This window comes from Ovis canadensis, chromosome 22, assembly GCF_042477335.2.
Source record: "Ovis canadensis isolate MfBH-ARS-UI-01 breed Bighorn chromosome 22, ARS-UI_OviCan_v2, whole genome shotgun sequence".
Lineage (NCBI taxonomy): Eukaryota > Metazoa > Chordata > Mammalia > Artiodactyla > Bovidae > Ovis > Ovis canadensis.
Window position 1 is genome coordinate 51,567,426 of NC_091266.1, and position 25,245 is coordinate 51,592,670.

General features: G+C 39.6%; 1 protein-coding gene and 1 long non-coding RNA gene across 4 annotated transcripts in view; one reads left to right on the forward strand and one right to left on the reverse strand.

Annotated features, from left to right (window-relative positions):
- Positions 1-25,245, forward strand: part of ATRNL1 (attractin like 1) — an 809,337-nt gene that overhangs the window by 765,763 nt on the left and 18,329 nt on the right. The window lies entirely within an intron of this gene.
- Positions 11,439-25,166, reverse strand: LOC138427646 (uncharacterized). Its single transcript, XR_011252102.1, has 3 exons — positions 25,026-25,166; positions 14,948-15,184; positions 11,439-12,196 (listed from the first exon to the last, which is right to left on the reverse strand). It is a non-coding gene; the product is annotated as an uncharacterized lncRNA (long non-coding RNA).

Below are 25,245 nucleotides of genomic sequence, written 5' to 3' on the forward strand. Positions count from 1 at the left end.
CCACAGCAAGGGGAGGAGCAATCTAGGGACCTATTACCAACAAATACAATAAAATGTTGACTGGTTTATTATAGGGAATGCTCATACAAATAAGGGAAAGCTAATACATCAATACAGAAAGAGACAAAATACACAAAGAAGCAATCGATAAATAGACTGATGACCAATAAAAAATATTAAAAGCTTATCATCTGAGTAGTAGTCAATAAAATAGATATTAAAACAGTGTCAAATTAAAGCATCTGTCAAATTAAAGAAAAATTATATCTATATTATATGTATATACAATGAAATAGGCATATTTTAAACATCATGGGTACAGATATAAGCCTCTGTAAAATAAATTGGGACCATGTACCAAGAGCTTCAGCATGGTTCATATTCTTACACTTGTGCTGTGCTTAGTTGCTCAGTTGTGTCCAACCTTTTGCAACCCCATGGACTGTAGCCTGCCAGACTCTTGTCCATGGGGGTTCTCCAGGCAAGAATTCTGGAGTGGGTTGCCATGCCCTCCTCCAGGGGATCTTCTCGACCCAGGGATCGAACCCAGGTCTCCCGCATTGCAGGTGGGTTCTTTACCGTCTGAACCATTAGGGAAGCCCTTAATGAAAATTTTCATTTTTCACTTTTCATTCTTGCACTTAGTAGTTTCATTTTTAAGAATCTACTTGAAGGAAACAAGCAGAAGTCTGATCAAATAATCAAAAGCAGAGATGGTCAACCCAGCATTATTTTTAATAGTATAAAATTGAAAGTTTAGATAAATAATAGCAAGAAAAACGTACGTAAATGATCATGTAGCCATGTGTTATATAATAATAATGCAAAGAATATTTAATGACAAGGGGAAATGTCAGTTCGTTAAGTGTTCAAAATTCATTCACCTAAATCTTGGAAGAATGTCATGGCTCTTCATATGGTGAGAATGGTGAGGTAAGAAGAGACCTTCTCCATAACTAAGAGGTTATGTGAGGCGGGAAGGGGACACTGGGCTGAGGACCAGATGCCCTGGCTGCCACCACTAACTAGCCAGGTGGCCTTGGTAAGGTCTCTAGACTACCCAGAGCTCCCAGTCCCTCCCAGTGCCCTCTGCTTCTGCCTCAGAGTGAGGACTGTGAGATGATGTTATGAGAACTGCCTTGTGGTGGTGAAGCTGGCTGCTGTTAGTATAGAGTGCAGGTGCTCAAGAGGGAAAATTATTAGTAGGAGGGATGCTGCTGCTGCTGCTGCTAAGTCGCTTTAGTCATGTCCGACTCTCTGCGACCCCATAGATGGCAGCCCACCAGGCTCCCCTGTCCCTGGGATTCTCCAGGCAAGAACACTGGAGTGGGTTGCCATTTCCTTCTCCAATGCAAGAAAGTAAAAAGTGAAAGTGAAGCTGCTCAGTTGTGCCAGCTCTTAGGTACCCCATGGACTGCAGCCTACCAGGCTCCTCCATCCATGGGATTTTCCATGCAAGAGTACTGGAGTGGGTTGCCATTGCCATAGTAACTGTAAATACACTTTATAAACTAATTTTCCGTTTACGTTTAATATTTTAATTCATTCCTAATTTTCATTTTTTTCCACATTGAGAGCATGCATCTCCCCAGCTCTCATCAGCATCTTAAAAAAAGAAAGTGGAAGTGTTAGCTGTTCAGTTGTGTCTGACTCTTTGTGACCCCATGGACTGTAGCCCACCAGGCTCCTCTGTCTGTGGAATTCTGCAGGCAAGAATACTGAAGTGCGCAGCCATTCCCTTCTCCAGGGGATCTTCCCAACCCAGGAATAGAACCTAGGTCTCCTGCATTGCAGGCAGATTTTTTTACCATCTGAGTCACCAGGGAAGCTCCTTTCACTCAAACAGTTCTGAGTCCTTTGATCACACCCACCTACCCCAGCTCCCAGAGATGGTTCTGGCCTCACATGGAGCCTTGCAAAGTAGAATTGTGGTTAAGATGATCAGCTGCAGGGTCAGGACGCCTGGTTCAAACCCCAGCTATGTCACAGTACCTGTTACAAAACCTAAGTCAGCATGCTCACACTGCTGTAAATCCACAGTTTCTTCTACTATAGGGATGTTGGAGATAAGAACCTCAACCCCATTGGAACCATGGGAAGATCAAATGAAATGGTCCAGCTAAGGGCTTGGCTAGTGCAACACCTGGCACAGAGTCAACAATAAATGGTATAGGATGTATTATTATCATTACTACTGCCCCAAACTCCTGCGTGGCTTTCAGTTTCCAGTTACAGAGCAGTGCTTCTAACATGGTCTGGTTAAGGAGTCCAGGACATGTCAGCCAGCACAGGAAGCATAGGTGATGTTACAGAACTTGGTAGAAATCCCAACAGACATCCAGACTGCCTGTGGATTCCCCAGACTGTGAACTCCAAACTGTGGATCCCTACTTTGATGTAGGTTTTGAGTATAAGTGGAAACTGGAAATGGTTACATTTGAAAACACTTCATGGAGAAATTGGGAGGGATCGTGTGTCAGGGAAACTGAACACTGGGAACGGATATGCATTGAGAGGAAGAAATGTGATGTGATCTATGAAGCATGTGGAAGTGATGGAATCCTAAGTTCCTGTGACCAGAAAGCAGGCATTTGGGGGTGAGAAGCCACAAATGAGTCAAAGTAGAAGGAAAATGAGGCACACATTGAGCTCCTTCCAATTTATGAACGTGTCTCCTTATTTTTCAAATGTTAAGCAGTGAAATAATGGAAGATAAATATGGGCTTTATAGTTAAGATATATCCATCTGAATGCAGAGTTCCAAAGAATAGCAAGGAGAGATAAGAAAGCCTTCCTCAGTGATCAATGCAAAGAAATAGAGGAAAACAATAGAATGGGAAAGTCTAGAGATCTATTCCAAAAAATTAGAGATACCAAGGAACATTTCTTGCAAAGATGGGCACAATAAAGGACAGAAACGGTATGGACCTAACAGAAGCAGAAGATATTAAGAAGAGGTGGCAGTAATACACAGAAGAACTATATGAAAAAGATCTTCATGACCCAGATAACCACAATGGTGTGATCACTCATCTAGAGCAAGACATACTGGAATGCAAAGTAAAGTGAGCTTTAGGAAGCATCACTCAGAATAAAGCCAGTGGAGGTGATGAAATTCCATTTGAAAATTCCTATTTCATATCCTAAAAGATGATGCCGTAGAAGTGCTGCACTCAATACGCCAGCAAATCTGGAAAACTCAGCAGTGGCCACAGGACTGGAAAAGGTCAGTTTTCATTCCAGTCCCAAAGAAAGACAATGCCAAAGAATGCTCAAACTACAGCACAATTGCACTCATCTCACACGCTAGCAAAGTAATGCTCAAAAATTCTTCAAGCTGTGCTTCAATGGTACGTGAACCAAGAGCTTCCAGATGTTAAAGCTGGATTTAGAAAAGGCAGAGGAACCAGAGATCAAATTGCCAACATCCGCTGGATCATAGAAAAAGCAAGAGAATTCCAGAAAACCATCTATTTCTGCTTTATTGACTATGCCAAAGCCTTTGACTGTGTGGATCACAACAAAGTGTAGAAAATTCTTCAAGAGATGGGAACATCAGACCAGTGACCTAACTCCTGAGAATTCTGTATGCAGATCAAGAAGCAACAGTTAGAACTGGACATGGAACAACAGACTGGTTCCAAAATTGGGAAAGGAGTACGTCAAGGCTGTATATTGTCACCCTACTTATTTAACTTATATACACAGTACATCATGTGAAATGCCAGACTGGATGAAGCACAAGCTGGAATCAAGATTGCCAGGAGAAATGTCAGTAACCTCAAATATGCAAATGACACCATCCTTATGGCAGAAAGTGAAGAGGAACTAAAGAGTTTCTTGATGAAAGTGAAAGAGGAGAGTGAAAAAGCTGGCTTAAACCCAACATTCAGAAAACTAAGATCATGGCATCTAGTCCCATTCCGTTCAGTTCAGTTCAGTTCAGGCGCTCAGTCATGTCTGACTGTTTGTGACCCCATCGCTTCATGGCAAATAGATGGGGAAACAATGGAAACAGTGACAGACTTTATTTTGGGGGCTCCAAAATCACTGAAGATGGTGATTACAGCCATGAAATTAAAAGACACTTGCTCCTTGGAAGAAAATGACCAACCTAGACAGCATATTAAAAAGTAGAGACATTACTTTGCCAACAAAGGTCTGTCTAGTGAAAGCTATGGTTTTTCCAGTAGTCATGTATGGATGTGAAAGTTGGCCTATAAAGAAAGCTGAGCGTCAAAGAATTAGTGCCATTGAACTGTGATGTTGGAGAAGACTCTTGAGGGTCCCTTGGACTGCAAGGAGATCCAACCAGTCTATCCTAAAGGAAGTCAGTCCTGAATATTCATTGGAAGGACTGATGCTGAAGCTGAAGCTCCAATACTTTGGCCACCTGTTGTGAAGAATTGCCTCCTTAGAAAAGACCCTGATGCTGGGAAAGATTGAAGGCAGGAGGAGAAGGGGATGACAGAGGATGAGATGGTTGCATGGCATCACTGACTCAATGGACATGAGTCCAAGCAAGCTCTGAGAGTTGCTGATGGACAGGGAAGCCTGGCATGCTGGGGTCCATGGGGTTGCAAAGAGTTGGACAGAACTGAGTGACTGAACTGAACTGCACTGAAGTATGAGCTTTAGAGACAGAAGAAGATTCAAACCTCAGCTTTGCTACTTCCTTATAGCCCTTGGAAAAGCCATTTAATTTTTCTAAGCCTCCATTTCCTATTTGTAACATAAGTATAAAAATACTATATCCCACCCCACTCTTGGGAGAATTCGCTAAAAAGAAATACTTGTAGAGAAGCAAGCATATATTAAACAGTGAATCCCTTCCTTCTCTTCAGTAGAGAAATGTTTAATGCAAAGATTGCATTTTATGCATTTGCTGTGTTAGAAGTCAGTATTGTTCTTGTGGCTTTGGAAATATCTAATCAAACATGCTTGTAAGTCTTTTGAAGATTAAAAATATTTGACAGTTACAAACAGGTCAAGTGCTAAGGATGTAACAATAAGTTAGACAAAGTTTTTGCCAGTTGGAGCTTCCTAGAAAGCTGTTGGGAAAGACAGCAGATAATTAATATGTATACAAACGATGCATAAAAGAAAGCTTTTCATTGAAAAAATAAGATATTCACACGTGCTTAGTTTGCATGACTTTTAAATGGAGATTTTGCTGATTGATTGATGATCTTAGCTGGTGATAAGAACAAGTGAATAAAATCCTGGACTCCAAGGTAGCAGATCCTAAAGAGATTAGAGTGAGGAGGTAGATTTTGAGCTGAGAAGGCTCACATGTTGATGTCTAAAAGCGTGCATTCTATAAATTGTGACATCTCTGAAAACGAAGTCAGCTAGCTTTCCTAGGCCAGCAAATTGCCAGTGACCCTAGAGAATTGTGTGAGGCCACAATTTAATTGCACAAGCTTTACGAGATCTGCAGTCCTTTATCCCATTAATTCAACCTGCAACTGTGTTCTCCTATCCTTTTGAATATGCAATTCTCATTGATTTCAATGGGAGTTACAGACTCAGAGAAAGGGAAGAATTGGGCCAATTATCTGTTCAAAGCAGAGCATCATTTAAAGCACAGTTTTAAAGTGTTTTCAGGCACATTAGTGAGTCAGATCCTCACTCATTTGTCCAGAAGGCTTTCCAGTTTGAATGGAGCGTTTTAAAGGGCAGCTTCCTTCCCCAACATCTCCTGTCATACTCACGCATCAGTAATCTGATTGTGACTGCTGGGAGGCAGTGACTTTACATTTTAGTCTCCATTTTACTGCTGAATTGTTTCGGATTGAAGCTTTAGCCTAATCATAATTACCAACCCCAAATAACATTACAAATTCCTAAAATGCCTGTCGAGCTCAGACTGGTATTCCACAGGGCACGTTAAGTCGACCTAGCCTTGACCCTCAGAGACATTTTTGTTTGAAATAGTCTCCGTCCATCAGTCCCACAGCAACAAACTGCAAAGAGGGAAAAGGGCTGTAAATACAACATGTAAAGCCACATGAACTTGTGCAGCCAGTGAATACAGCCTGGTGATTTCGGCTTTCCCTCACCTTATGGTCTAAGTGTTACAGCATGTGGCTGCCCAGTTAATATCTGTAAAACAAATCCTAATTTTCTACTGACTCCCATTCTGTAATTCCACACGCATTAGAATTCACAAAAGTCTTATTTGAAAATGTCAGTGGGGAGAGATCCAGATGAGGTTAACTGCCAGACACCCCAGCTCCCCAGCTGTCCAGTGTCTGTAAGGCACCTCTCCACACTGGGACCAACTGCAGTCCTGGGAGCTCAGAATCTCTCTTTGCTGGGCCTTAGAAAGTTATTTCTTCTACTTCAAGATACCTTGCTTGACTTTGTGTACCAACACCCCTTCTTCGCTTTTGTCCCAGTATTTAAAATGTTCAGTAGGACCCGGCTTAGGATTGGTCTCCATCAGAAGTCCTAAGTGGAGCACTGAGTCCTTTTGCTATGCAAATGAAGAGGATAAGCCATATCCAGCCATACAGGTTGCCCAGCCCAGCCCATGTATGGCAACAGTGCAAATGCCGTCATCTTGCAGCCCAGCAGAGGGAATGTTGTAGGGGTTTGGGGGTGGATTCTCATTCTGCCTTCAAGTTTAGTGGCTGTAAGATCTTGAGCAATCCATCTATGACCTCTATAAGAGGAGGCCATGATATTCAGCTTCTGGAGTGATTGTGTGAACTAGACGTGATAAGTATGCCAAAAGCCTGCTCAGGAGGTAGTGGTTTTCTGTTTGGTTGGTTTTGTTTTGAATGAGAAGGGTTCCTTAAATATTATAGACTTTCTACGGTGTAGAAAGTCCTTATGTGATTAATATAAAAAAAAAAGCTTGTTTATTTTTCTCAAATGCTATTTCATAAAAGAAAAACAGAGACCCTGTGAAATAAGCTCACCAAATAGTTATGATAACTATATTCCGTTCATAATAGTGCTTGAATGAAAACTTTCTGCAGGGGTTGATTATTAGTACATGAGGTCAGCTCAATGCTTACTTACCTGGTATTCTCCCTGTAAGCAAGCAACCACAAAATAAGCAGGAGCAACAGAAATCCCTGCTATTATAATTATGACACACAGGTATTCTTTGATTGGTTGGCTTTTGTTATATGAAATCCTATTTCTAATAATTGTTAAAATAGTAAATAATAGGTCCCAGAAATAATGATTACTATCATTTTAAAATCTTTTTAAAGGTGTTTCTTGCCTTACTATAAATAAAGCATCTGAAATTTGAGTGATATGTGTTCTAGCTTACAGCAGTTTATTTTCCAGTATCTTCTTTTTGCCTTCTGAGTAATTATGGATGAATAAGTAGTAATAGCTTACACAACTCATAGAATATAGGATTAAGACACTCTCAGGAAGAGTTTAAAAAATTGTAGGACAACTAGTTGAGTAAATTTTAGGAAATAATTAGCTTTTTTGAAAATACTACAAGTGAGTGTTTCTACAGTAGAGGTATAGTGGGGTTAGGGATTTGAGGATCCTCTTCAGTCTTAAAGATAGAACATTAAACAATAAAAACCACCAGGAGTTGAATTATGTAATGCAGGCTTCAGGTGCTAATAAGTTCAGGAGAGAAATTTTACTGCAGTCTTTGGTAATCAGAAAAGCTTGTGGAGAAGTCAGGTCTTAGGCTGGATCCTGAGAAACAGAGGAACAGAATTTGGATAGGCGGATGAACTATACTCCATAAGTGTTTTGCACCTCTGGTCTGCAGTGAGAATCTGTGAACTCTTTCACATTATAAGAGTATAAAACATTTCTAGATAATGAGCAAACGTAAGAACTTGACTATGAATGGCTAAAGTGACTGACCTTTAATTCAGCAGTAAAACTTCACGGAGATGACCCCTTGGGAAGAGGGAATGCTCCCACTGAGGCCCACCTTTCCAGTTGGCATGCCAGTATCGCCCTGAGTTTTTCCAGGAAGATCTTCAAAGGATAAGGGGTCAACAGATTGTGTTTATGCAAATGAGATATTCGAATTCTATTTGGGAGCACAAGCAAATAGGAAACAAGAGAACTTGAAAGTTAGCTAAATTGGAAAGCTGGCTGAAATGCTAAATGGAACATACTTGATAAGAAATGATGGGTTCTCTCAGCCTGGAGGAAGTGCAGCAGAATGGAGACTGTTTTCTAACACAGCTCTGCTCATTACGATCCCAGCTCAGAGTTCCCCAGTGATAGGTACAGAAGGCACATGGGGAGCTCTCCACATGTCTAATTATTTCCTGCTAAGTCTGTCATCCAAAAGTGCAGATATTTAAGAATCACAGTGAATTTTACCTTCAGATAAAATGATGAAAACTTTAGAATTCTGTGCTATAGATGATATATATAAATATACACGTGTAAGTATTTAGTTCCAGATATATATATGTTGTTGTTTACTTATTCAGTCATGTCTGACTCTTTGCAACCCCCATGGACTACTGTAGCCCACCAGGCTTCTCTGCCTATGGTATTTCCTAGACACGAAACACTGGAGTGGCTTGCCATTTCCTTCTCCAAGGGATCTTTCCCACCCAGGGATCGAACCTGAGTCCCCTGCATTGGCAGACGGATTCTTTACCGCTGAGCCACCATGGAAGTGCACAGATATACATATAGGTGATATGTAAATTACCACTCATAGTTGCCTTAAGAGTCTGCTCACCTGCCCATGTCACTTCCTTGTGCCCTCTTCTCATCTCTCTACAAAATCCCATCCTTCCTCACTCATCTCAGAACCTAGACGAAAGACAGCCATTCTTTTCCCAATCTTTCCCATGACTCCATGCCCACATTATGTTACATTTGTGGGAATCCTATTAATTCTGTAGGTCTTTCATGTTCCAAACAGGGGCGGCTTGTTCCCAGCTTTGATGGCTGTGGTGGTATTTAAATATATCCACAAATTCTTTGATACTCCCTCCTTCAAAAGATGGGGCCTGATTCTCCTCCTCCTGGGTGAAGGCTGGCCTCAGTGATTCCCTTCGAACAAAAAGAACAAGATAAAGGTGACAGTGTGCAACTTTTGATGCTGAGTTATAAAAGGCATTTTTGCTTTCCCCTCATTCTCTCCCCCGGATCACTTGTTCTGAGAAACGTCAGCTGCCAGGTCCTGAGGACACAAACTACCGAGAGGTCCCCATGGTGAGGAACTGAGGTTTTGTTCAGCAGCCAGGAAGGAATTGAGGCCTCCTGCTGACAGCCATGCAAGTGAGCTTCCAAGTGGATCCTCAGATCCCAATCAAGCCTTCATTCAGACGAGTGGATCCTCAGATCCCAATCAAGCCTTCATTCAGACGACTGTAGCCATGGCCAGCATCTTACTTACAACCTCATGAGAAGCCTGAACCAGAACCATTGGCTTAGCCTGCCCAAATTTTGACTCACAGAAACAGTGAGATTAATAAATGCTTATTATTCTAAACATCTACTTTTGAGGGTACTTTGTTATATTAGGACTTCTCTGATGGCTCAGATAGTAGATCCCCTGGAGAAGGAAATGGCCACACACTCCAGTGTTCTTGCCTGGAGAATTCCATGCACAGAGGAGCCTGGCGGGCTACAGTCCATGGGGTCACAAAGAGTCAGACACGACTGAGTGACTAACCCATTCACTTCACTTTCTTATATTTTATATATATTCTTGATACTGTATACAGTGACTTGGTGTAATGTGTTCAGTTAGTTCAGTTCAGTCACTCAGTCGTGTCCAACTCTGCAGCCCCAAGGACTGCAGCATGCCAGGCCTCCCTGTTCATCACCAACTCCCGGAGTTTACTCAAACTCCATCTAGTCGGTGATGCCATCTGACCATCTCATCCTCTGTCATCCCGTTCTCTTCCTGCCTTCAATCTTTTCCAACATCAGGGTCTTTTCCAATGAGTCAGTTCTTCACATCTGGTAGCCAAAGTATTGGAGTTTCAGCTTCAGCATCAGTCCTTCCAATGAATATTCAGGACTGATTTCCTTTAAGATAGACTGGTTGGATCTCCTTGCAGTCCAAGGGACTCTTAAAAGTCTTCTCCAATACCACAGTTCAAAAGCATCAATTCTTCAGTGCTCAGCTTTCTTTATAGTCCAACTCTCACATCCATACATGACTACTGGTAAAACCATAGCTTTCACTAGACGGATCTTTGTTGGCAAAGTAATGTCTCTGCTTTTTAATATGCTGTCTAGGTTGGTCATAGCTTTTCTTCCAAGGAGCAAGCATCTTTTGATTTCATGGCTGCAGTCACCATCTGCAGTGATTTTGGAGCTCAAGAAAGTAAAGTCTGTCACTATTTCTACTGTTTCCCCATCTATTTGCCATGAAGTGATGGGACCAGTTGCCATGATCTTAGTTTTCTGAATGTTGAGTTTTAAGCCAACTTTTTCACTCTCCTCTTTCACTTTCATCAAGAGGCTCTTTAGTTCTTCTTTGCTTTCTGCCATAAGGGTGGTGTCATCTGCATATCTGAGTTTATGGATATTTCTTCTGGCAATCTTGATTCCAGCTTGTGCTTCATCCAGTCCATCATTTCTCATGAGGTACTGTGCATATAAGTTAAATAAGTAGGGTGATAATATACAGCCTTGATGTATTCCTTTGCCTATTTGGAACCAACTGTTGTTCCATGTCCAGTTCTAACTGTTGCTTCTTGACCTGCATACAGATTTCTCAGGAGTTAGGTCAGGTGGTCTGGTATTCCCATCTCTTGAAGAATTTTCCACAGTTTGTTGTGATCCACGCAGTCAAGGTTTGGCATAATCAATAAAACAGAAATAGATTTTTTTCTGAAACTCTCTTGCTTTTTCGGTGATCAAACAGATGTTGGCAATTTAATCTCTGGTTCCTCTACTTTTTCTAAATCCAGCTTGAACATCTGGAAGTTTATGGTTCACAAACTGTTGAAGCCTGGTTTGGAGAATTTTGAGCATTACTTTGCAAGCGTGTGTGATGTGCAATTGTGCAGTAGTTTGAGCATTCTTTGGAATTGCCTTTCTTTGGGATTGGAATGAAAACTGACCTTTTCCAGTCCTGTGGCCACTGCTGAATTTTCCAAATTTGCTGGCATATTGAGTGCAACACTTCCACAGCATCATCTTTTAGGATTTGAAATAGCTCAGCTGGAATTCCATCACCTCCCCTATCTTTGTTTAAAGTGATGCTTCCTAAGGCCCACTTGACTTCACATTCCAGGATGTCTGGCTCTAGGTGAGTGATCACACCATCATGCTTATCTGGTTCATGAAGCTCTTTCTTATACATTTCTTCTGTGTATTCTTGCCACTTCATCTTAATACCTCTACTTCTTTTAGGTCCATGCCATTTTTGTCCTTTGTTGTGCCCATCTTTGCATGAAATGTTCCCTTGGTATCTCTAATTTTTTAAGAGAGCTCTAGTCTTTCCCATTCTATTGTTTTCTCTATTTCCTTGCACTGATCACTGAGGAAGGCTTTCTTATCTCTCCTTGCTATTTTTTGGAGCTCTGCATTCTCCTTTGCCTTTCATTTCTCTTCTTTTCATAGCTATTTGTAAGCCCTCCTCAGACAACCATTTTGCCTTTTTGCATTTCTTTTTCTTGGGGATGGTCTTTTTCTTGGGGATGGCCTCCTGTCATGAACCTCTATCCATAGTTCTTCAGGCACTCTGTCTATCAGATCTAATCCCTTGAATCTATTTCTCACTTCCACTGTATCATCCTAAGGGATTTGATTTAGGTCATACCTGAATGGTCTAGTGATTTTCCCTACTTTCTTCAATTTAAGGCTGAATTTGGCAATAAGGAGTTCATAATCTGAGCCACAGTCATCTCTCAATCTTGTTTTTGCTGACTATGTAGAGCTTCTCCATCTTTGGCAGCAAATAATATAATCAGTCTGACTGACCATCTGATGATGTCCATATGTAGAGTCTTCTCTTGTGTTGTTGGAAGAGGATGTTTGCTATGACCAGTGCATTCTCTTGGCAAAACTCTATTAGCTTTTGCCCTGCTTCATTCTGTACTCCAAGGCCAAATTTGCCTGTTACTCCCGGTACTTTTTGACTTCCTACTTTTGCATTCCAGTCTCCTATAATGAAAAGGACATCTTTGGGGGGTGTTAGTTCTAGAAGGTCTTGTAGGTCTTCATAGAACTGTTCAACTTCAGCTTCTTTAGCATTACTGGTCAGGTATAAAGTGTTATCCTGAAGTAAAAAAAAAAAAGAAAAGAAAATTCAAGGAGTTAGATGAGAATTCCTTATTTATTTCAATAGCCCTTAAAATGGGAGAATAAGCCTTGGTCTACCACTATTATTTTTCATACCTGGACCAAAGGAACACATTGACAGCAGTGATTCTCAGTGGGGGCAATACTGCCCCCTAGGATTTTTCCAGACATCTGTAGTACACTGGATTTTCATAATGATTGGGGCCACTAGAAAGGCAGATAGCTTCAGGATACAGAGGGCCTAGATGCCCTGTAGAACATGGACAGTGCCACCCAGCAAAGAATCATCCTAACTCCCTCACCAGTTTAGAGGACCCTGCTAGACAGACATTCATGAAGGTAAAAACGAAAACTGTTTTAAATTGTCTGAACTTAGAACTTCTGTTTTATATTGAACTCAATTTTAAATGGTTTTTACTATCTACTGAATTTTTCCAGAAATAGAACCAGCAGGTAAGTTGATAGCAGATTATACCTTTATTGGCTTATCATCTTTCCACAGTTGTTCAAAAGCTCACCAAAAAGACACTGATAACAATCTGCATTTGTACCTGAACAATTCTTGGAGAGTCTTTAATAAGTGAAATGATATGACTACTCATAGCTGTAATCAAACATTGCATATTGAGAACCATTGCTGTCAATCATTGCAGATGTGTTGAGAGGCAAAGTAGAGTGACAATCAGACCCAGATTCAAGTCCTGGTTCTGCCATTTACTGTGAGTTAGTAACTTTTTCTTTCAGGATTAAGGTTTCTTGTTTGTAAAATAAGGTAATATTAATAACAACTACCTTGCAGAGTTTTGGTAGGGTTAGAGTTAATGTTTTCAAGTGTTCAGGATGGTGCCTGGGCCACTGTCAGTTTGTAAGAATGATATATATCTTGGTACATAATAGTCCATATTTTTGACCCATTCAATAATGGGCAAATCAGTGATCATTCCTCCCAGGTATGCTAGCTAGGATGTCAGCTTGATTCTGAAAACTAAAAATAGTTTTTCCTAAAAATAGTAATAGAAAAACCCAATGAAATATAAGATCTCATTCAACTGGAGAGTAAAGAGACAAAGCTTTAAGTCAGTGGAGAGCTTGAAAGTAATGCACTATTATTAGCAAGCTAAGGGATCTCTCTTTTTTTAATATGCAGTAACATTTTCAGTTTTATATTTCTGATGCAGATAATAGCTGTCACCCGTGCCATACAAAGTGAAAGTGATGAGCTTCCTTTGTGGCTCAGATGGTAAAGAATCTGCCTGCCATGCAGGAGACCTCAGTTCGATCCCTAGGTTGGGAAGATACCCTGGAGAAGGAAGTGGAAACCCACTGCAGTACTTTTCCCTGGAAAATCCCATGTATGGAAGAGCCTCGCAGGCTACAGTCCATACGATTGCAAAGAGTCGGACACGACTGAGTGGCTTCACTTTCACTTTCATGCCATAAAAAATGTTGCACCAAAGCTACAACAAAGCACAATGAATCTGAGATCTGTGCTTCTCCCATAGTCACCATAGACCCCACCATCCAGATCCCTCCTCTCATGAGGATGCGATGATTTGAATGTCAGTGTTGAGAGTTGTTGTGTTCTGACACATGCTGTTCTCTGATCTCTCCTCTGGGCTCGTTGGTGAACAGAACCTCAATCTGATGCTAGCACACCTGAGGAATTGTGCTAAAACATATTTTGTCTTCATCCCAGTCACCATTGCCACTACCGATGGAACTCAACCTAAAGTTATCACAAGCCCCTCCAAAGAAATGGCAAAAGCCAGATTATGGACAGAAAGGGGTAATAGTAAGACAGTCATTCTGAGACTCACACATCCCTGCTGGGGAAGACTCTGATTATTTATCTGCATTAGAACTCTGAGGCCAAGGAGGGCACAAGAGCCCAGGTAGTCAGATCTGGCATGAGACTCATGTGCTAGAGATGCTCAGGAGGAACACTTAGAAGGGGCAGACCAGCCCCAAAGTGCATGGAGTGGCTTTAAACTGTCCCTTAAAGTGACCGTCCACTGTTAACCAAAAATCTGGATTCATTTCCACTGTACTTTTGGAAAAAAATCACCTTCGTAACCCTAGATGGAAACATTTATAAAAGAGTGAGCTTTTCTAATCAGTATACATAAAACGAAGTCATATAAACTCAGTGTTTTCTAAATATTGCTACTGAAGTTGCAAAAAAAATTTAAGAGAAAAATGAAGATGTTAAGAATAAATATCAATGCTTTTTTCTATAACTGATGTATATATGGAAGATATTGAAATATAAATCATCTGTTAACCAAAATGAGGAGATCAGAATAGCACAATAACAGAAATGATGATTGAAACCATTTGAAATTTCCTCCAAGTTTCACAGTATCAGGTACTGATATGACAGTCTAAGTTGGTCACAGACTAAGAGAGTATTAGAGAAATTTTAATAGACATTATTGTAGTTTCCCAAAAGGAGGTTCCTGAAAACTAGAAGATGGTTTAGATAATGCAGTTATTTAATCAAGAATGCAAATACCAGCCATGAAACCACCTGCTCTGTAAAGTAAAGGAAACCAGGAACAAAAAGGAGTGTTTTTAAAAGAAGAATAAATGACAAAAGGAAGAAAAAATCATAATTGCATTCAGTCTCAAAGTTACGGGTGTAGCTAAGCAGTAGTATTCTCAAAAGTGTGTATCAGCATACTAACTAATATGCATTAAAGGATAAAAAGAAAATTGTAGTAATTAGCACCTTTTTTAAAAAAAGGATGAGTAGGAGGCTCATGCTACAACATCTTTTAATGTTAAGGTTCTTTCATTCTTGAATACCTTCTGCCTCCACGTTTCCAGCTTGTTCTGTGCTGCAGTTTGAAGAATACCGTCCTCATTTACCTTCTGGCTGCAGCTGTTCTTAATAGTAAGGGCTTGAATCTTAAGGAGATGGCTCAGGCGTTGACAACAGCAAGCAGCAGGTGCCGCGAGTGTACACCTAGCATCAGTACCAGGAGAAATATGATGTGAACACTTCAAGCAGAAATTGATTTTCTAAGAAGCACGTCAGTATAAAACATTAGTGAATCCCCTCATATTGAGGTAAAATTATCCTAATAACCTCTTGATAACTGCATTTTCAAATATTGTCAAATAAAAAGAGATCACCTGAACGTTGTGAGTAATTCAGGGTTAACCAAAACTTTCTATTTTCAAACCTATGAGTGAAAGTATTGGGTTAGCCAATAAGTTCATTCAGGGTTCCCCGGCCCCATAAGATGTTACAGGGAGAAAACCTGGATGAACCTTTTGGCCAACCCAATATTTCTTAAACATTCGTCCGCTCCCTGTCTTAGTGGTTTGGACCCACCTGGAGTATCAGGGCTAAGGTTTGCTTGGCTGAATGAGGCTGCTTGTCCGCCTTACTACCCAGGGCTTGTAGGTGACATAGTGCTGGATTGGGCCTGAAACTTCTCTGAACCCAGTCTCACATTCCCACTAGATATTTTGGGCTCCAAGTTTACCTGAAGTGAAAAATTTTGTGGGTATATGTAGGCAGTTTGGCATTGCCTGAGCTTGGGAGAATATTTTTACTTTAATTCTTATCTTTTAGAGAAACAGTACATTTTGTCCACTGGGATTTGTACATTTTACTTAAAAAAATGGAATGAAGAGTGGTTTGTCTGTAATCATTTAGTTAGAATTGATATCATTAAAATATTCAGAGGATAAATAGCCCATCAAAATTAACTATAATTTAAGATAATGTGACCCTTCTAAGGTGACTTCCCTGGTGGCTCAGACAGTAAAGAATCCACCTGCAATGCGGGAGACCTGGGTTCAATCCCTGAGTCAGGAAAATCCACTGGAGGAGGAAATGGCAACCCACTCCAGTATTCTTGCCTGGGAAATCCCATGGACAGAGGAGCCTGGCAGGCTATGGTCCAGAGGCTTGCAAAAAGTCAGACACAACTTAGCGATTAAACAGCAACAACCCTTCTACATATATAAATAAATAACCAGGGTAATATTCTTTCTGAAAAGTCAGTAGGATTATCTCTAGCAAAAAAATACTCTTTTCCATATTGATATCTGTGATAGTATAAGAACAGATTAAAATTTTTTTTAACTAATGAGAAGTAAGGCAAGCTCTTTTATATGTGGGTTGCCATTTCCTTCTCCTATTTGAAGAATAACATATAGATAAAATAATTGTAGGCCTAGAGAAGAAGAAATTAAATTTATTTCTATGGAAACAAAGAACCGATGGAGTAAAAATAATTTAGCACAAGGAAAACACAACTCATGTGTGGTAAGTGGGCACATGGATTCCTTTCTTCTCTCCTTAAGATAGTAATGTTTCCTTCCCTCACAGTAAAAGGAGAATATCAGTTATTTCCATAATTCAACATAATGTGTGAATCTTAAAAAGCTTTTCGATTCTTTGTTAAGATTATTCTGTAGGCACTTACAGTATTTTCTTGTCCAAAGTCTTTACTTAAGGATTGAAAGGTTTCTAATAGTGGTGAAGTGACTATGATGAATTGGTTCCATGATTTAACTTTTTATATCAACATCTTTATGCAACTCAGTAATTAATGTATATGTATGGGCTTCCCCAGCTGGAACCTGCCTGCCAGTTCCAAAGGCGAAAGAGACATGGGTTTGAGCCCTCCATCGGAAAGATCCCCTGGAGGAGGGCATCGCAACCCACTCCAGTATTCTTGCCTGGAGAACCCTATGGACAGAGGAGCCTGGACAGTTCATAGGGTCGCAAAGAGTGGGACACAACTGAAACGACTTAGCACGCATACATGTAAATATACATATATACACATATATAATACATATGTAGGGGATCAAAAGCATAATTACATTTCATTGAAAAATTTTGAACATTTGTTTAGAATAGTGATTCCTGTTGCTTTTAGTAATCTTTGTACTAAAAAAATATATACCAAAATTTAAATTTAAAAAAGGTATAAGAAATAACATAGGAATGCCTTGTGACAGTCTAAGTAGGAGAGGCTTTTTCAAACAGCACATAAGCATAGGAGTTCTAAAGATGATTTGCAACTTGAAACTACATCTGAAAACAAAAGTTTGATGCTAAAAGAGAAATAAAACAAAGTAAAAAGACAAATGGCAAAATTATAGAAATATTTGCAGTACCATTACAAAAAGTAAAGACTGTTGTTGAATGTTTCTTTATCCAAACCATTTCACAGTGATACAAGCTTGTAAATGTATTTGACAATATTTCATTAACTTGTCAAAGGAATCAGTGCACCATGTAGATGCCAGGAACAGTTTTAGTGCTGTTTCCATGCTAGTTTTTAAAAATCTAAATTCTACAGTAGGTATTTCAAGTTATGATTCAGCATGATCTCTCAGCTCAGACTATACTCTTAAACCTTAGGGATGGGAAGTAGCATGGCTCAGGAGGAACTGAAGTCATTTAAAAGCCAAATTAGCACTTGAATAATTCTAACTTCTGTGCTGGTTTCCAGTGGAGAAAATGAGAATACACCCTCTTCACTACCCTGCTCCATGAACAGTTTTGGAGAAGAAATTGTTCTTTCCCCATTTGTTAAACCAGAGAATTTCTAAGATTCCTTCCAGCTCCAAAATTCCCTAGTTCTATGAATATGTCTATTATCATTACACCTCATTTTGCTTCAAGAATGTTAAATCAGTAGTCTCTTACCTTACATCTATCTTCGTGAGAAAGAGTGAAGAAAACTGAATTCAGTTTCTTCATGATTAATGCATTTGTCAAATTCTTTCCAAGCAGTAAACTAATTTATTGTGTTTTTTTTTTCCACAAATGCAAATCAAAGCCATGCAAACTATTGTGGTAAAATTTAGCAATCCTTTTTCATAAATTAGAGCTAACTGATTTAATGGTAATGAAAGGAACTATATTCAAATACAAATTTTAATAACTTGACTGGAAAGAAAATCTTAAACTTTATAAGCTTTGCCTTACATAAAATTCATATAACTTGCATAGAAAGTTATTAAAATATAATTTTCTATAGTGAAGCTTGTATTAATTACCTTGTATGAAATTCTAAGAATTTCCTTAATAAATGTCTGGTCCTGTGTATCCCTGAAGAATTGTCTATTGATTAGTTAATTATCTCAAACCAAGGGTCCCAGATTTAGTTTTTAATGATCACTGTTTTACTGTTTTCCTTGTTTGAATATTTTTTATCAAAATCAGAAATAAAAGGGTTTTTTTTCTTTTTCTTTTTTTTACATAGAAAGTATTTTGCTTCTGTTCATATTGATAGTACAAACAGAACTAGTATATATTTAATAGAATATTTTGCAACTTGTTGGTTCTTAGGACTTAATCTAATACTTCATGCATATATGTCTGTGTTTATGTGTGAAAAGCATCTTTATTAGTAGGATAAGATTTTAAGGATGATTTTAGAAACCTGTCCTGTGAACTTGAGTCCTTCATCCTTTTAAAATTGTTAAATTCATTTCAATAGGATTGTAATAAATAAAGTCATTTCCAGACTCACATAGTCCCACAAACCTCATTTTCTAAATACTTATCCTGAAGAACACAAGACACTCTTTAAGTCAGTATTTTCTTTTGCATTTGTATTATAACTGCATTTATGCTTGTTTTTATTTCATTCAGTTCAGTGAGAAGAAATTTCAATTTTTTTATATTGACAATAAATATAAACTAGAGGAACTCATTTATGCTTAAGTTTTTTAAAAGAAAAAAATTTGCAGATGCTAAGTTTGGTTGCACATACTTCATACTGGGATTTAGGAATTTTTGTGTAATAACAAAAGTACCTGTTTTTTTATATTAAAGTTTGCAGTATTCACTAAATTCAAAAGGTAGTGCCAGCTTAGATTTAATCTTTACTTAACTCTAGAGCTAATCATTTAAATTGAGAAAGGGAAATTGTTGACACATCCTATCTTAGTTTTATGTCATACTTAAAGTCATAAAAATCGATAAAACGATGAAATTAAAGCTGAAATGCATCCAAAAAATCTTTTTGTCTCATCATTTAAGAACCAGAGAAGTGCCAAATATGAAGGAACCCATGCTTAAAAATGTCACAGGGTCCAGTTAGTTTATCTTGCCTCCAGGGTTTTAGTTTAAGAGAAAAATGAACTCCTGGAGGAGAACCACTGGCTTCCCATGATGAACATATGTAATGTTTTTCACCCACTTTTTAGTTTGTCTTGGCTGCCTAATGTCTTCTTTCAAAATGTCAGCAGTGATTAGATTACATTATGGGATAATTAACATGAACTTTTATCTCAAAGCTAATTTTGAGCAATACTAGAACAAAACACATGTCAGTATATTAAAGGCTGAAAGTTGAACAGATTGCTTATGTATATAAAATATATTTTTTCTCTTTTCAGTTCACCTTTCTTCTCAAATATCAATCCAATGTAAATGTTTGAGAAAGGTTAAATAACTTATGAAAGAAGCACCTCTTGAAGTTTGGTGGTAGAGTTGCTAAAATTTTTTCATAGATTGTGCCATGCATTCTTGCATAATAAAATATAGGACATGTTGGGACACTTAGGGAAAATTCTTCATGTACCTGGCCTAAGGGGGTGACTATATTTGATAGATTATGTTGAATTCACATTTTAATGACAGTGCTCCATACTTTAAAATTATCTCCCCGTGGCCTCCTGTGGCCTGTTTCCTTCTTCTAAACAGGCTTTTTCCCAAATTAAACTTTAGTCATTTAAAATTACTAAATAATCTATTTCATCCCACAGGAATATTAGAGATTTATTAGACATTTGCCCCGACGTTGCTTCTGCCATGTTTAATTACACATCTAAATAAAGGCCATGCTCAGAATTGGAGTGTAACAGCTCATCATGTTGGATCATAAACTTCAGAAATGATCTAGTAATACACGAAGAGCACCATAAGTGGATACTGAGATGAGTGGTTCAAACAGCCAGGCAATTCAGTCACCTCCACTTCAATTGCTTTTATTTAGATTAAATAGAATTGGTTTTGCTATTGATTCAGCTGAGTGTCAGTTCTGGCCAAACAAGTAGGTTCATTTTTTACAAAGATAGTCCTCCATCTCAGGCAGGTCACCCAACGCTTTTTACGAATAATGTTGTTTATAATCCCCTTTAAAGAGTGTTCTAAACATGCAACTGAGAGTCATGCTGATAGACAGCAGACATCTAAGTCAGGAGCATTAGGATCTGCTTTTTTGTAATGCTGACTTTCCATCCTTTGCAAATTATCCTGCTGCTGCTGCTGCTGTTGCTGCTAAGTCACATCAGTTGTGTCTGACTCTGTGCGACCCCATAGATGGCAGCCCACCAGGCTCCCCCATCCCTGGGATTCTCCAGGCAAGAACACTAGAGTGGGTTGGCATTTCCTTCTCCAGTGCATGAAAGTGAAAAGTGAAAGGGAAGTCGCTCAGTCGTGTCCGACTCTTTGCGACCCCATGGACTGCAGCCCACCAGGCTCCTCTGTCTATGGGATTTTCCAGGCAAGAGTACTGGAGTAGGGTGCCATCGCTTTCTCCGGCAAATTATTCTAACTGTTACAAATAATGGGTGGCCCTTTGACATCTTGGCTCATTAACTCAAGATCAATATTTTTACTTCTCTATTTTCTTCTCTCAATTTTCTCTTGACCAAAGAAATACAAACAACTGATTGTCTATTTGCAGCTCTAGAAAGTGAAATGAGAATGATATATAATTAATTATAATCTGCAGTTATTCATCAAGGACTTGCTTTTGTTTTGATTATTATGATCCCAGTTTGTCAAAATACTTTTTAAAAGGTAGTTTTATACACACAGGGAAGACTCAATTTAGTCAATTATAAATAAGACATTTATAGTTTATCCTTTCAAAATCCTCTTTTACATTGTTTTGGGCAAGTCATAAATACCTTTGCAAATAATTCCAATCAGCATTTCTCCAACTTTAATGTGACCGGTTTAGCATAAGGAATATGAAACAAATCTGATGTAATATATGTACTTTCTAAAACCTGATAGTACCATACTTCTGCTGTACTTCTCTATACTTTTCTTAAATTTAATGCCTTTAAAATGTAAGTTTCTTTTGATTATTTAAAATGAATTCTCTTTTTCTTCTAATTATGGGAACTCATCGACCATTGGGTTGAAAGTCATCGGCAGCTGGGTGGTGAACTGGCCTTTTGCCCAGATCTCGGAGTAAGACTAATTTGCAAACTTTTTACAGAATGCAGTCCAGAGCCTCCTGCTTAGAAGATCCTGCTCTAATCAACCATTGATCATAAGAGATTGCCTTTATTGACCTGAAAGCAAGTTTTTTCATCTTCTTGCTAGCTGAGGCCCTTACTGAAAGTAGGTAGATAATATCCAAAGTGAATATGCCTGATAAAGAGGGCCGAGTCTTCCGTTTCTCCCAAGTGACCTTCTGATTCTCCAGTGGACCTTCTGTAATGACGTGCTATTAAGAATTTCTATCTCCACCCATCTCTTGACCCATTTCCCGCCACCTCTGGGGAACCTATGGTTAGCAAGACGTCCCTTCTACAAATACACTTGGCAGATCACTTAGGAAACCGTAGTCAGGGTTTGTGGAACAGTGTGTGAGAATTGTCTTTGTGTCTGGAGATAGCTTGGAGTGAATGCAAGGCCATGTTTATCCCCCTGGATATAACATCAGAAAGTTCCAGATGACTCTGAAGGCTGCTCCCTCTATGATTTACCTGCCTGTAGAGTTCGAAAGGTTTCCACTAGCGCTGACTCTTTGTGACACTTCTCAATTTACAGTGGCTCAGAGGCCACTTTCATTGCTCCCAAAGGCAAAGTAGGGCAAACTGATACCTTTTTCACTCAGCAGGGTCAGCATTTATGGGACGTGCTCAGTCAGATTCTCAAAACTGCATCAGAGAGTGAAGGTTTCTTTTATACTATCCTCTGTGAGATTAAAGGAGGTCATTTTAACAAACTACTTCCCCCAAGTCCCTGTTTTGAATTACTGGAGAGAAAGTGTACTATCTGGGGTCCTGGATCACTTAGCAAATATCCAGAGAAATGGTTCAAAGTCTGTTTTGAGAAATACACTGTCCAACTATATTGCCTTTCCTTCAGTGAAAGAGATTTATCAAGGATCAATTTGGCTGCAGACACAGCTGTTTTTCTTAAAATGCCTTTGGCCATTAAGTTATCCTTAATAACTTTTGGTAAGGTCTAAGCAATTTGTAATAATATTAATGGAAAAATCATGATTCTTTATAGCATTTTTCTCATCCATTTTATCTATATGGCTAGAAATGAGGATTTGCATAATTTTATCTGTTTTTTTCCCCTCCCATTTTTGCCAGGATCTGAGTTTTATATAGAAGGCATAAATTTGTCATTGAAGTTTGTTAAAATAGTATTTTGACTATGCAGATATAGTTCCGTGTTTTCAATTTCTTTTAATGTTGAAATTTCTTTTAAAATATTGACTGTTAGGAACTTAGAGGAGCAGAAACATCACTTGGACAATACTAAATTTTTTTAGTTTTGGTTGGTAACTTGTCCTTTAATATTCAACAGGGGTTTATCTATGTAGTCAAAGCTATGGTTTTTCCAGTAGTCATGTACAGATGTGAGAGTTAGACCATAAAGAAGGCTTAGCACTGAAAAAAACTGATGCTTTCTAATTGTGGCGCTGGAGAAAACTCTTGAGAGTCCCTTAGACAGCAAGGAGATCAAACTGGTCAGCCCTAAAGAAAATCAACCCTGAATATTCATTGAAAGGACAGATGTTTCACCTGTTGCAAAGAGCCGACTAATTGGAAAAGACCCTGATACTGGAAAGACTGAGGGCAGGGGGAGAAAGGAGTGACAGAGGATGAGATGGTTGGGTGGCATCACTGACTCAATGGACATGAGCTTGAGCAAACTCCGGGAGATAATGAAAGACAGGAAAGCCTGGCAGGCTGCACTCCATGAGGTTGCAAAGAGTCGGATATAACTTAACAACTGAACAACAGTGAATATCTGTGTAGAGAACATAAGTGTCAGGGAAGTTGCTCAGTCGTGTCCGACTCTGCGATCCCATGGACTGTAGCCTACCAGGCTCCTCCATCCATGGAATTTTCCAGGCAAGAATACTGGAGTGGATTGCCATTTCCTTCTCCAGGGGATCTTCCCGAGCCAGGGATCAAACCCAGGTCCCCACATTGCAGGCAGACGCTTTACCATCTGAGCTACCAGGAAAGCCCCTACTTGTAACCATCTCCCACACACTCTTATAAGCGTTATGGGCAGCAGTGATTCACATCACCAGTCAGCACTGTTTAACCTTGATTTAAAATTGTAATCTAGTTTCTTTAAAAAGATTCATTTGTATTTTTGTGTTGGCTCTATGTTTGCACAATTTCCAGGAAGATCTCAGTACATGAAAGGTGAACTGATTTTTTTCCTTTGGGGAAGTGGTCCATCCAGGAACCAAAGGAAGCTTATGGTTGTACTGCCAAAGTTGACTTAAAATATTAAAAGTCTCTGCAAAGACATTCAGGGAGAAAATGGCTATTGCTTTGATGCCAAGCAAATGTTGCAGGCGTTTCAGGTTTTCAGTATTGTACACACAGCCACACATACTAAAACCCATTTAGGGACAATGTTGACCAGCATACCGCGAGCCCGATGCTCACGAATGTAGCTCTCACTCTCGTGGCATGAGCACACCCAGTCTTCAGGAAGGGGTGTGGACACTTTGCAGCACAGCGGCTTCATGCAGGAAACTTTCCCCTGGGTCACCTTCTTGGACAATAGGTTAATGGTAGCCATGCTGGTGCTGGGGTGTCCCTCCCCCGCCATGCCTGATTCCCACCTTCCTCTCAGTAACTTCTCTGCAACTAAATACATAAACATAGGGCTTCCCTGGTAGCTTAGCTGGTAAAGAATTCGCCTGCAATGCAAGAGACCCTGGTTCAATTCCTAGGTCGGGAAGATCCGCTAGAGAAGGGGTAGGCTACCCACTCCAGTATTCTTGACTTTCCTGGTGGCTCAGCTGGTAAAGAATCTGCTTGCAATGCAGGAGACCTGGGTTCAATCCCTGGGTTGGGAAGATCCCCTGGAGAAGGGAAAGGCTACCCATTCCAGTAGGCTTCTGCACTCTGGCCTGGAGAATTCCATGGACTGTATAATCCATGGGGTTGCAAAGAGTTGGACACAACTGAGTGACTTTTGCTTTCAGGGAAACATAAGAAGGGGGCCAACCTGTATTTTCAAATACCTTTAAGGTAAAATAGTGGACTTCCCTGGTGACTCAGATGGTAAAGAATCTGCCTGCCAATGCAGGAGACCTAGGTTCAATCCCTGGCTCAGGGAAATCCCTGGAGAAGGGAATGGCTACCCACTCCAGTATTCTTGCCTGGAGAATTCCTTGGACAGAGGAGCCTGGCGAACTACAGTCCATGGTGTCAGAGAGTCAGACGCAACTGAGCGTTGTGATACACCATTTAGTTCTCATGCAAGTAATATTTATCAACCACCCATCTTAAATTAAGCATTGGGATATAAAGGTAATGAAAATGTAATCCCTGCTTTCAAGGTGCTCCCAGTCGTGAGTGGTAGGCAGAGTTATAAAGACAGAATTGTAATATAATGTGAGGAATTAGAAAATTAGAAAATTAAACTAAAAAAAAAAAGTCTATTAGCTTGTTCATAGACTTCTAGGTGTAACATCAAGTCCCAGCCTGGTCTTTGACACCGCACAGACTCTTTACTTCTCTGATGTGAGACTTAGAGCCAGTTTCTTCAATGACATCATATTAGTAGAAACCACACCTTACAAAGAATAAGTAACAACACATACCTGATATTACCAGTGTGGTTCTCCCTCAGGTAGAAGTATATCCATTCCTTCCCAAGTCCTTAACTACCAAAAATAAGTGCAGATTTCTAGCAAGGAATATCTTGAACCCAGCTAGTCCCCTGACTTCACAGTGGTGCCTGTGGCAGTCACGTGAGAACACATGTGAGAGAGGAGGTCAGCAGAGATGCTGGGTCCCCACTGCTGGCCTGCCGGAGAAAGG